Source organism: Mesoplodon bidens (genome assembly GCF_964165515.1).
Source record: "Mesoplodon bidens genome assembly, chromosome: 12".
Classification (NCBI taxonomy): domain Eukaryota; kingdom Metazoa; phylum Chordata; class Mammalia; order Artiodactyla; family Ziphiidae; genus Mesoplodon; species Mesoplodon bidens.
The window spans coordinates 64,699,544-64,711,773 of record NC_138168.1 but is presented as its reverse complement, the minus strand read 5'-3'; positions in this window follow the sequence as shown (position 1 = coordinate 64,711,773).

Genomic DNA, 12,230 nt, shown 5'->3' with positions numbered 1-12,230 from the left:
TGAGTTTCTAGTTCCTAGGCTGGCCACTAATTAGACACAATTATACCATATAACCCTGCCTGCCCAAAGTAATCCACAAATAACCTGATCTGGAGGCTCGCAGCCCATGGCATTTCCTTCCCAGAATTCTTGCTTGCACTATGAATCTTTTTTTTTTGCCCTAGTACTTCACCCTATCTTTTCTATTATTTTAGGTGTTCTTATTACTATTCTCTGTCCTGCTTTCCCCCAATATTCCTATTGTTCTCCAGTATCTGTAGTCTTCTGATTCCCATTGCTTTTGTTTATTCACTTTGTTCTACTGTATCTATGCATTCCTCAATTCACCACCACTCCATTAGTATTTGTCACTTGGACTATGGTTTCTCCTGGGTTTAGCCAGTTTCACACCTGCAACTCTGTATCTTCTTTGTTTTATCATGGCTATCCTTGCCCTATATGTTCCCCTCTTTTAATCTTGCTGACAGCCGTTCATAATACCATCATCCATGGTCTATGGTCCCTGTGTCCCAATATAAAAAATGTCTGTATACATACACATACATGAATAATTGAACTTTTATAAGCACATACATATTTTTCATAAATTCATAAATGTTCTTAATGCAGTCAGTCTTTTCTTTTTTTCCCCTTGGTTCCTTCTCTTTCCTTCCCTCTTCCTCCCATTAGACTTATTAAACTTTTGCCCACCATGTTCAGAGTAGCCATATTAACAAGCTTGTTTTATCTGTGCTTAACAATTGCATGCATGCATACATATAATATACACACACATGCATACAGAACACCAGAAGTTGCATGGGATTTTCTGATCCAGACTTGGATGTTACACAGCATCCCTTCTTTTGTACTCTATTGGTTGAAATAGTCATAAGTCCGTCTACATAGATCTCACCTCCTGATGGAAGAAATGTCAACAACCTTTGGAGCCATGTTTTAAACAACCACTGTTTGTACTCTGGTCACAAATTATTTTCATTTCTTCCACAGGCAAAATAATTCATCCCCTCTCAAGATCAATCCCTCTTTCTCCTGCTCATGTTTCATCCTATTATAACATCTAGTTCAGGCTTGTTGATATCCAGAATCTCATTGTCTAAAGTAGCTCTAGAGAGAAGAGTTTCTTGAGATATAGTTCCTTGGGTTCAGTTCTGTGAATACCATTCTTCATGATCTGAAGATCTGTGATCTAAAGAAACAAGCTGTCTGCTCCTACACACCCGATATAAAATGGTGGAATAGACTGTGGATAACTGCCAGACGCTCCCATGCAAAAAGGGGAAACAGAAGGGATAGCAGTCACTGATCTATATATCTGAAATATGGCTGGGCAGTATTGCTGGTTTTCAAATTAGGGATCAATAACATTTCCTGGGACTAATTCTCTGTGGATTTGGAGTTGTCCTCAGAATCTTGGTTTTATACTGTGATTAATCCTTCCTTTTTCTAAGAAATGGCCCAAGATGCAGCTGTAGTTTTCTCAGTCAAAGACTTCCCTTCGTTTGGTACTGTTGATGTCCATTTCAGTCCAAGTTGATACACTTCCTTTAAAAATCCTATAAGCTTCTTGTGTATCAATTTAAAATCTACCCCATTAGATAAAAGTGACACTCACAAATCTCTTCCGGGTAAGCCTTTCACTACCTTAGGCTCCCGACAAGGCTGCTATGAGATAACACTCTTATCATTCATTCTTTGAAGCCTTGTTGTTTAACAGAGGGGATCACAAAACATATATTAAGAGACTTAGAAGGTCTTTTGTTGTTGGAAAATGTCTCTGAGGCACCATCGGAAATAATTCTGAAGATTTAAAAATTATAGCTACACATTAGCTTTGTATTTACCATGAGACCACATTTTTGCTGATTTGACATGTATCCTAAGACTTTTCAGTTTGAGAATCTTCTACAGGAAGAGACTGGAAGTAGTTTTATTTTGAAGCCCCTCAAGCCTTGGTTCTTTTATATTTTCTCTACATAATCTTGGAAATGGAAAATTTTCTTCTTTGGCTTATCTTGCTTTATCCATGCCATATGATATACAGCTAAAAGAAAACAGTGAGCATTTTCTTGCATTCTACCTCAAGATATCCTTAGCCAGATCCATTATTTTATGAGGTACATTTCTATTTCCATGTTACTGCAAGCAATAGTTTTGCTAAACTTTCCCACTACAGAACAAAGATCTCCTTTCCTACAGCTTTCAATAATGTTTTTCTCAATTACCTTTAAGCTCTCAATGACAATTTCTTCAAGGGCCATTGGACTTTTGACAGTGGTTTTCTCAAGGCCCTTCTAGCTTTTACTCACCATCTGGTTTGCAGGCCCAAAGTTCATGCACATGTTTTAGGGTTTTGTTATGGTTTTCAGCAGTATCCCACTTCCAGGTAACAAATTCTGTTTTAGTTGCTACTGCTGTATAACAAATTACCCCACAGATTTAGCAACTTAAAAGAGCCCTTTTTGTCTTGCTTACAGTTTTGTGGCTCAGTAATTCAGAATGGGCTTAGAGGGGCAGTTCTTGCTTGGGGTCTCTCATGCAGTTGTTGCCAGATATCAGCTGGAGATACAGTTTTCTTTTTTTTTTTTTTTTTTTTTTTTTTTGCAGTGCGCGGACCTCTCATTGTTGTGGCCTCTCCCATTGCGGAGCACAGGCTCCGGACGCGCAGGCCCAGTGGCCATGGCTCACAGGCCCAGCTGCTCCGCGGCATGTGGGATCCTCCCGGACCGAGGCACGAACCCGTGTCCCCTGCATTGGCAGGCGGACTCTCAATCACTGCGCCACCAGGGAAGCCCGAGATACAGTTTTCTGAAAGCCCTGTTGGGCTGGATGTCCAAGATGCCTCAGTTGTATGGCTAGCAATTGATGTCGCTTGTTCACTGGTAGCTCAGCTGAGGCTTTTGATGTGCCTTTCCAGCATGAGGAAAATAGACTGCTATAATGGCTTTTGGCTTCTTCTGGAGAGTAGCCCTTTCAAGAGGGCTGGAAAGAAGCTCTATGCCCTTTTCTCACTTGAAGATCACATCACTTACACCTTATTCTATTGGCTGAAGCAATCATAAGCCTTTCTGGTTTCAAGGGGATGGAACATAGACCCCACCTTTCGATAAGAGAAGTGCCAAGCAATTTGCGGGTGGTGTGTTACATCTACCATACTAGGGTAAACATATCAACAAATTACCTTGACAGTCTGTTTATTTACTAATTTGAGAGCAGAGTAAACTGCTCATCTGAACGATGTCCTACATGCCAGGATAATGAAATTATTTCTGCACCTAATCCAAATGTGGTCAGTATAGCAGTCCATCTTTTCTTCTAACCACAGGACTACTAAAAAAAACTGGCTGTAAAATATTAGATTCAGCATCTTGGCAAAAGAAAACAGGGCTCTCAACAAGGCATATCTGGTGACAAAAACAATTTTCAGAACTTTATCTTTTGATTTAGACATGTGGTTTACCCAATCTTTTTTTCTTAGTTTATTGAATAACTGCAAGGGGCACACCTAGACTCTGCCAGTTTTTCTCATGTGGTGATGATGGGGTTTCAGGCAGCTCCTGCAGGATAACGTCTTGGCTTGGCTAGTAAGTAAGTTATATATGTGTTTTACAGAGATAAACAGCTAAATCAGAAGAATGCAGAGTTGAGTTTTTCTTGCTGGGAAAACGACTGGGGTCCACCATAAACAGCTATCTGTGAAGCATATCAAACCTGTCATTAAATCCAGAGGTGATGCTTGAGAAGCTTACAGGGGAACTAGTGGCTTTCAACCTGAATGGGAAAGGTTTGTGCAATGTTGCAATGATACTGTACTTTCTCATTATGGTGGTTGGCATCACAGTTGCTTAGATTGGCATAGTGCCTTCATATACAGGGTAGAATTGCAGAACATCCAGAGTATTAAGTTATTAAGTTAATGTGATATCAGAAAGGAATTCAAAGTGCTGAAAATTATTTCACATAAGATAAAGATAAAAAGAAATCAAAGTCCCCTCATCATTAATCTTCTCATACTCTTATCTCCATTCAGGTTGGTCTTGTTCTTTCCTGGTGGTCTGGTGACTTCTCCCTCCTCTGCCTGTTGGCTCTCCTCCCAATCTCTTTATTGAAATACTGAATCTTCTAATTCTTCCCCACATTGTTAAACTTTACAAAAAGTTATAAAGAGTGTTCCTTTCACCTTCTCAACTTAGGACTGAAACATGAATTTCCTCTGATTACACTCCCTTCCTCAAACCCATCAGGAGGGGAGACTGTACTTTATCCCTCTCCCCCAATCCTGAGGTTAGAAGATTGAGCCAGATTTCTCCTAGCTCTCTTACTTGACCTCTGTATGATATTAGTATGAATATTTAATTTCTCCTTTTTGAAACTCTCAGTTCTCTTGACTCCCAATGCACTATTCTCTTTTATTATACCCTTTCCTCGAGATTTTCTGTGTTGGTCCCTGCCCTTTGCCCTGCCCTCTTGAAGGGATTGGTATTCTCCTGAGTTTTTCCTTGTCTAAAACTATGTCCATAATCTTCAACTTTCTACATCTCTTCCCCTCTTACTTCCCCAGTACACTTACGCTTTTTCTGCAGTCTTTATTCTAGTTAATGGTGTATCTATCCACTTGACCACAAAACTGAAAGCCTCAGAGTCAACCTTCTCCTGAAGGTTCAGTTAGTGACCACATATAGCAGATGCTACCTCTAAAATATTTTCTTGATTAAACTTCCATCTTTCAATAACTACCATTGTTTTACTTCAGACATCATCTTCTCTAATTTGATTTTAAAATTCTCTTACTTGATTTCACTCCCTGCAGACTCTTTTACCACCAATCCATCCTCCAAACTGAAACCATAACGATTTTTCTGCTACATAAGTAGAACTGTTATCTTCTGTTTTTAAAAGTCCTTGCCAGTTCTCTGTCTTCTGCAGGATTTAATCCATTAAGCCAGCCTATCTTTTCAGTTTTGTATTCTGCTTTTTCTTCCTAGCTTAATAGACAGCTTTCCAGTTCTTTCTATATTTTTTTATTTTTGACAAAAGAACCTTTTTTTTTTTTTTTGCAGTACGCGGGCCTCTCACTTTTGTGGCCTCTCCCATTGTGGCCTCTCCCATTGTGGAGCACAGGCTCCAGACGCGCAGGCTCAGCGACCATGGCTCACGGGCTCAGCCGCTCCACGGAATGTGGGATCTTCCCGCACCGGGGCACAAACCTGTGTCCCCTGCATTGGCAGGCGGATTTCAACCACTGCACCACCAGGGAAGCCCAAAAGAACTATTTTTTAATTGAAGTATGGTTGAAGTACAATATCATCTAAGTTACAGGTGTACAATGCAGTGATTCACAATTTTTAAAGGTTATACTCCATTTATAGTTATTATAAAATATTGACTATATTCTCTGTGTTGTATAGTATAAAGTTAGAGCTTATTTTATGCATAGTAGTTTGTACCTCTTAATCTCCTACCCCTATATTGCTCTCTCTCCTCCCCTCTCCCCACTGGTAACCATCACCTCACTCTCTATGTGTGTGAGTCTGCTTCTTTCTGTTATATTAACTAGCTTGTATTTTTTTAGGTTCCACATATAAGTGATATCACATAGTATTTGCTTTTCTGTCTGACTTATTTCACTTAGCATAATGCCCTCCTAGTCCATCCATGTAGCTGCAAATGGCAAAATTTCATTCTTTTTTATGGCTGAGTAATATTCCATTGTATATGTATACCACACCTCCTTTATCCATTCATCTGTTGATGGACACTTGGGTTCCTTCCATGTCTTGGCAATTGTAAATAATGCTGCTATGAACATTGGGGTGCATGTATCTTTTTGAATTATTGTTTTTGTTTTTGTTGGATATATACCCAGGAATGGAATTGTTGGGTCATATGGTAGTTCTTTTTTGAGTTTTTTGAGAAACCTCCATACTATTTTCCACAGTGGCTGCACCAATTTATATTGCCACCAACAGTGCACAAGTGTTCTTTTTTCTCCATATCCTCGCCAATATTTGTTGTTTGTGGTCTTTTTGATGATAGCCATTCTGACAGGTGTAAGGTGTGACAGGTATCTCATTGTGGTTTTGATTTGCATTTCCCTGATGATTAGTGATGTTGAGCATCTTTTCATGTGTCTGTTGACCATCTGCATTTCCTCTTTGAAAAAGTGTCTATTCCGTTCTGCCCATTTTTAAATTGGGTTGTGTTTTTGCTGTTGAGTTGTATGAGCTGTTTATATATTTTAGATATTAACCCCTTATTGGTCATATTGTTTGCAAATATTTTCTTTAAATAGTTCTTTAAAGCAGTTCTTTAAAATAGAACATGACATATTCTTTCAAACTTCTTGTATACAGACTGTATGTTCCTAATATCTAAAATATTTTCCATCTTCCTTCCTCTGAGAAACAATCCTTTTCAAGACACGGTTCAAACATTATCTCTTTTATTGAGTTTTTTCTACTATAGTACCTAGGGAATAGAATGGAATAAACAATATTTATTGAGTGTTAGGTATTCACCAAAGCATTTTGCCAAGTATTTAAAAATTGTTATTTCACTGAATCCTCTCAATAACTCATGCATAATTACTGTTACCCCTTTGTAGATGAATAAACTAGACCTTAGAAGGAATGGATAACTTCATTAAAACATGCATTTACTGAGGGCAGAGATTGTGTCCATTTAGTTCTGTGGCCTTCAGCACTGACCAACAATAGTAAGCGTTGAGTAAATATTCACTGAAGGAAGAAGAATGGAAGGCTATTCCATAGAACATGAATTACAAAGAGGCAAAATATCTGTAATAAAAGTTCTTAGAATAATGGGGGTTGTTGTAACATGGTATAGGAAATGGGAGGAGAGACGGAGGAGAGGAAATGTTTTTTTCTAAAAGGAAATTTAATATATGAGCTCAAGGCAGTAGCACTTTAATGTTGATATTCGTGGGGATATATAGACACAAGGATTAGAAAAGGATTGCTCTATGCCTACAATAATTTGTGGAATGTGCCACATGAGAACCAGATAACAATGACTACAATAAGACACTCAATCACTTATATTTTTCCAAGCCAACAGTATTTCTTAGTATGTTAAAAAACAAATTTATACGATTTTGGTTTTTGCTTCTTTAGTTTACCTTATCACATTATTCACAATTCAGTCAAGCTCTTCAAAGCCTAATACATGGGAATATTTATTCTGCTGTATTTCTGGAAATAGTTTAAAAATCCTTTAAAGCTTTTCTTTTTTGATTATGTATTTATTAAAGTTAACTTAACTAATATTTGAGATTTATGTAACTTTGCTTTGGATTAAATTGTAACATTTACAAAGTTCCAAGTGGATCAACATTTTAAAAGAATTAGAACATGCAAGTATTAAATCATAAGTGAATATTGAAAGAAAAAAAAAAAGACGTGCAAAGTAAACATGAAACTTGAAGGCAAACCAGTAGTATTTGTCATGTAAGACTTATTCCATATTTTTTTATAGAATACCTCAAAATAGGTCAAAAACTCTTGGAATTTTAGATTGGGATTTTGAGAACATTCTAGTCCAAACCTCTGATTGTAAAGTGAACAAATGAGGTACAGAAGGGTAAGTGACTTATTACAGTCAAGGACAAAGCATAATTAGAGCCAGTGACTATCACCCAACATATTTCTAAGTCCTTGATTTCTCTTTATTTTCACCGTTGTCTATCAAATGAATGATCAATGGAGGAGTGAAACCATCTAGCTGATGACATCAGAGTGTTGGCAGCTAGTGTGGTTTGTTAAGGAAGGAGGGATTCACTTAAACTGTGTCTCCATCACCTTCCCTATAATGGGCCCCTTGAGGTCTAACATTGCAGAGTTAGAAGCATAAAACGTGATAAATACCCTGAAAATATAATTTGAGCCTCTAACATGAGGAGTTACAAGAAACATAACTTAGAAAGAGGCAATTAGGAAGGATGTGCTTGTCTTAGGTTTTCCCAGATTATATATAACCTTGCATTTTAGTATAAAACTGCCAAAGCCAGTAACAGTTTGGTTTATTTTGTGGGGGAGGGAAGAGTAGACATTCAGACACATCAATTAAGGAAGAAATTCTTGCTTAAGAATTATCTTTATGGCTCATAATTGTAAACTGTTTTATATTCTCTATTTATTAAATAAAAATGATTATTCATGGACTATTCAGTCCTTTTCATGCTCCAGTCTTAAGCTTTACTCCAAAGGGTAGAAGGATCTGCTTTAACTCAGAAGGTTTTTGAAGATTTCCAGAACCGGAGTCCTTGCATTTCTCCCACTAGTACTTATCCAAAGCTGAGGTATCCGGCTCAGGGCTTTTTGAGAGAAAGCCCTTTGATTGTCCTGCATTTGGCCAGCTTCCAGCTTTACTGTATGATGATTAAGTGTGCTTTTACCCAAAAAAGTTCAGAAAAGCTTAAATTATTCTTGAAAAACAGAAAGTCTTATCAGACTTTATACACAATTTAAAGCCCAGATAATGACCAGCTTTTCCTACCTCTAGACAGACACTGCTACAGAGACTAATCACCAACTGCAAGGAAGAGATACAGATCTAAAGCAAAGAAGTACAACACACAGGGCTGATGCCTTCACCAGGTACCATGCTACTTCTTTATCTACTGACATTTCCTGTCCTCTCCTCCGACCTTTCCAAATAGGCAGATATTTATTTGATTTTTTTATTAACCCAAATCTGGGACATTATACTTTCCTTATGAAGGAAAGTTAACTATGGTGCATTTGATTTTGCTCTCCACTTTGTTCAAACCCGTACGAAGACTCTGATAAACACCAGGAAAGATTAATACAGTGAAAGAATTAAATAAAGTTCAGGCACAAAGTAGAGGATTAGGGAAAAAGAGACTCAATTTAGGAGACGTTGAAACTTGGTTCCTACATTTCTTTGAAGTACAAAGTACATATTGTTTTATGGAGTAAATTATAAGTCACTGTCTATTGCACTGCTTATAATAAAAAGCCCCATATTTTAGTTATTTTTTATAGTAGAGAACTAAAAACCACTTTCTGATATTACTCCAGTCTGCCAAATCAGATCATTTCCCTGTAGCTTTCTTTACTTTCTTACACCCAACTTGGTTCAATCTTCTTTTTTGTTTTAATTTAAAATTTTTTTTTTATTTGTAGGACTGACATTCTGGACCCCAGCTGAGAAGAGAACTTTCCACAGCTCTGAATGGACACTCAGTTTCTTGGCTTCCACTAAACTACTCAGTCAGTTGCAAGTAGACAAAACACCTTGGCAGCCCCAAGCTTGATTTTGCTTGGAACCTGCTTGATCAATGCTGGCTGAACCTGAGCTGCCCTCGTGGTTTACTGCTGGAGTTGGTAGCTGAACCTCAATTGACTCATCCACTGTTATATACCAGTCCTTTATCCTCCCTCAGTATTGTCCCAGAGTCAGTAAGATTCATTTGGTTATTCATTTACTGGTCTAATATGCACCAGCTGCTAAGAGATATAAAATGAATGCGATGGATGTGGTCTTGCTCTTTGGAACTGAAGGTTTGTTTGGGAGTACAGATAACTAAACAGGCAGTTACACAGCTCTGTGTGCTGGGAAAAAGGAAGAACAATGTGTTATGTAGTCACCGAGGGAGGATGCTTAATCCGACTATGAAGCTCACGGAAGGCTTTCCAGAAAAGGTAGCGTGTAAAGTGAGAGCTATAGGATGAGTTGGAGTTAGTCAAGAGAAACCTGGAGACAGTGCTTCAGGCAGAGAAACCAGCCTGAGTCAAAATCTCAGGAAGAGAGAGCATGATGTATCTCAGGAAAAGAAAGTAATTCAACATCAGTGGATCATAGAATGTGTGTGTTTTGTAGGAGGTGGAGGAGCTGGGAGACAAGGTGGGAAAGAGTTAAGTAGAGGCTGAAGGGGACTTTGTAAAGCAAGAGAAGGTTCCCTCAAAGGTGTTGAGAAGCCCCTGGAAGAGCGACATAAATGGATTTGTGCTGTTAGGAAGGTCATGCTGGCTAAAGGAAGGCAAGTGCACTAGCAAGGAGGCTGCTGCGCTAGCCCAGGCAAGAGGATGCAGAGACCTGTCCTAGTTCAGTAGTGACGAGGGTGCAGAGAAGTGAGCGGAGAGGAGGGAGGTGTAGGAGGCAGAGTTGATGCACTTGGTGCCTGATGAGACATAGGGAATGACGGAGTGGAAGAAGGCAAGCATAATACCTTGGTTTCTGGGTTGAACAACTGGGTGAATTACGATGCCTTTTTCTGAGCTAGAAAAGAAGTGTTTGGTTCTCCTAGTGCCCGATGATCAGCCATAATTCCTTAACCATTCTGTCTTCTCTCTCTTCTCACTCTAACTGGTCTTGCCTTTTCCCCATTTCCCTATTTTCCTTCAGGCTGTGGCCAACCTCACCTTAAATATCTCCTGGCTTTGTTCCACTTTAGAGGTGCTTTCCTTCCTCATATGGAAAACCTGGCCTCACAAAGTTCACGCATTTATACCTACATTATTCCCCATCAGAAATATCCCCTGCCCTTTATTTTTCAGGCAAACTTTGCCAATCTATTGAAGCCCAGATCAGCTATGACTTCCTCAGTGAGGTCATTCCCAGCTCCAAAATGCATACTGTGTGGGTCCACCCCTGTTCCATATCTTTTGGTTCACATCTCCGTAATAGGATGTCCTACCCATTGCATTGTCTGTCTCTTTTGTCTTCACCTTCTCACCATCCCATCACCTCACAGAGGATTATTATTAGCTTCTTGAAGGCAGCTAATTATACCTGTCATTCATACTTCTATTATCACCATCAAAAAAGGGACTTGAGGGCTTCCCTGGTGGCACAGTGGTTGAGAGTCCGCCTGCCGATGCAGGGGACGCGGGTTCGTGCCCCGGTCTCGGAGGATCCCACATGCCTTGGAGCGGCTGGGCCCGTGAGCCATGGCCACTGAGCCTGTGCGTCCGGAGGCTGTGCTCCGCAACGGGAGAGGCCACAACAGTGAGAAGCCCGTGTACCGCAAAAAAAAAAAGGGACTTGTAAATATTAGATGTTCAAGAAGAGTTTAATGATGAAATATGAATGAACTGTCTATAGGCTTTTCCTTACAAATTTCTTCCAGGTTCATTTTCTTCAAATTTTTTTTCCTCATTTAATCCCACTCATTAGCCAATTTGCCAATACATCCTTGAGTCTTCTTGTAATAATTGTTTTTTTTATGTGAATAAATAAGACAACTTCATGGAACTTTTGAGTTTGTTATGAAACACTGAGTTCCCTAAGAATAGAGTCATGTTGTGTATGTACAATGGAGAACACACTAATTTTCTAACATATCACCAAATTCTTCAGAACCATGGGATTAGTTGTGACATCTCAGACAAATTACTTAAACCTTTCTTAGTCTTGGTTTCCTCAAATATGAAATGGTAATAATCTATATCACATTCATTTGTTGCAAGAATTAATTGAGCAAATGCATTTAGAACACTTAGCACAGTACCTGGAGCAGTAAAATTGCTCAATAAATGCCATCTCTTCTGAATCTCTGCTCTCCCTGTAATTGTTTAAACTTTGTATATTTTTATAACTTCTGATTTTTAAAAAAATTTATTCTAACAGAGTGGCAATTGTGCATGTGTATATATATGTGTGTGTGTGTGTGTGCTGGATGCATTTGACAGATGTTGATAGATCCACTTTTAAAGAAAGCAGTGCATACTTAATACATTGGTCAAGAGAGCTCTCATGTTGTGTACATTTGCCTTTAGCAAGAACCTTGTGAAATCTCCTGTTTCGCGGCTAATTTGTCATCTACTTTTTGCTTACGTATATTTTTTCTTTCTCCAGTGGGAACCATATCTTTTATTTTTTTGGACCTGTAGAGTGCCAAGTACTATTTTTTGTGCTTATTAGGCATTTAGTAAATATCTGAAAAACTCTAGCCTTGCCCCCTTGACCTGGAAATATGGGAGAAGCTGTTCAATCTCTCTAGTTGTGTCTACAAAGAGCCATGAGCCTCTGGAGGGAGAGAGAAAGAGGTCAAGAATGATTATTTCCCATCAGTACAGAAAGCTCTGAGAATCCTCTTGGCTGTTTCTCTGAAGCAGGAGGGAGTTATTTTCCCTCTTCAGTACTCTGTGTCAGAACCCAAAGTGAATTCTTGAGGAACTATGAGGAAGATGGAAGCTGATCCAAAGTGCCTATACTAACTTCTATGGCTGCAGGATTCAGATATCAAG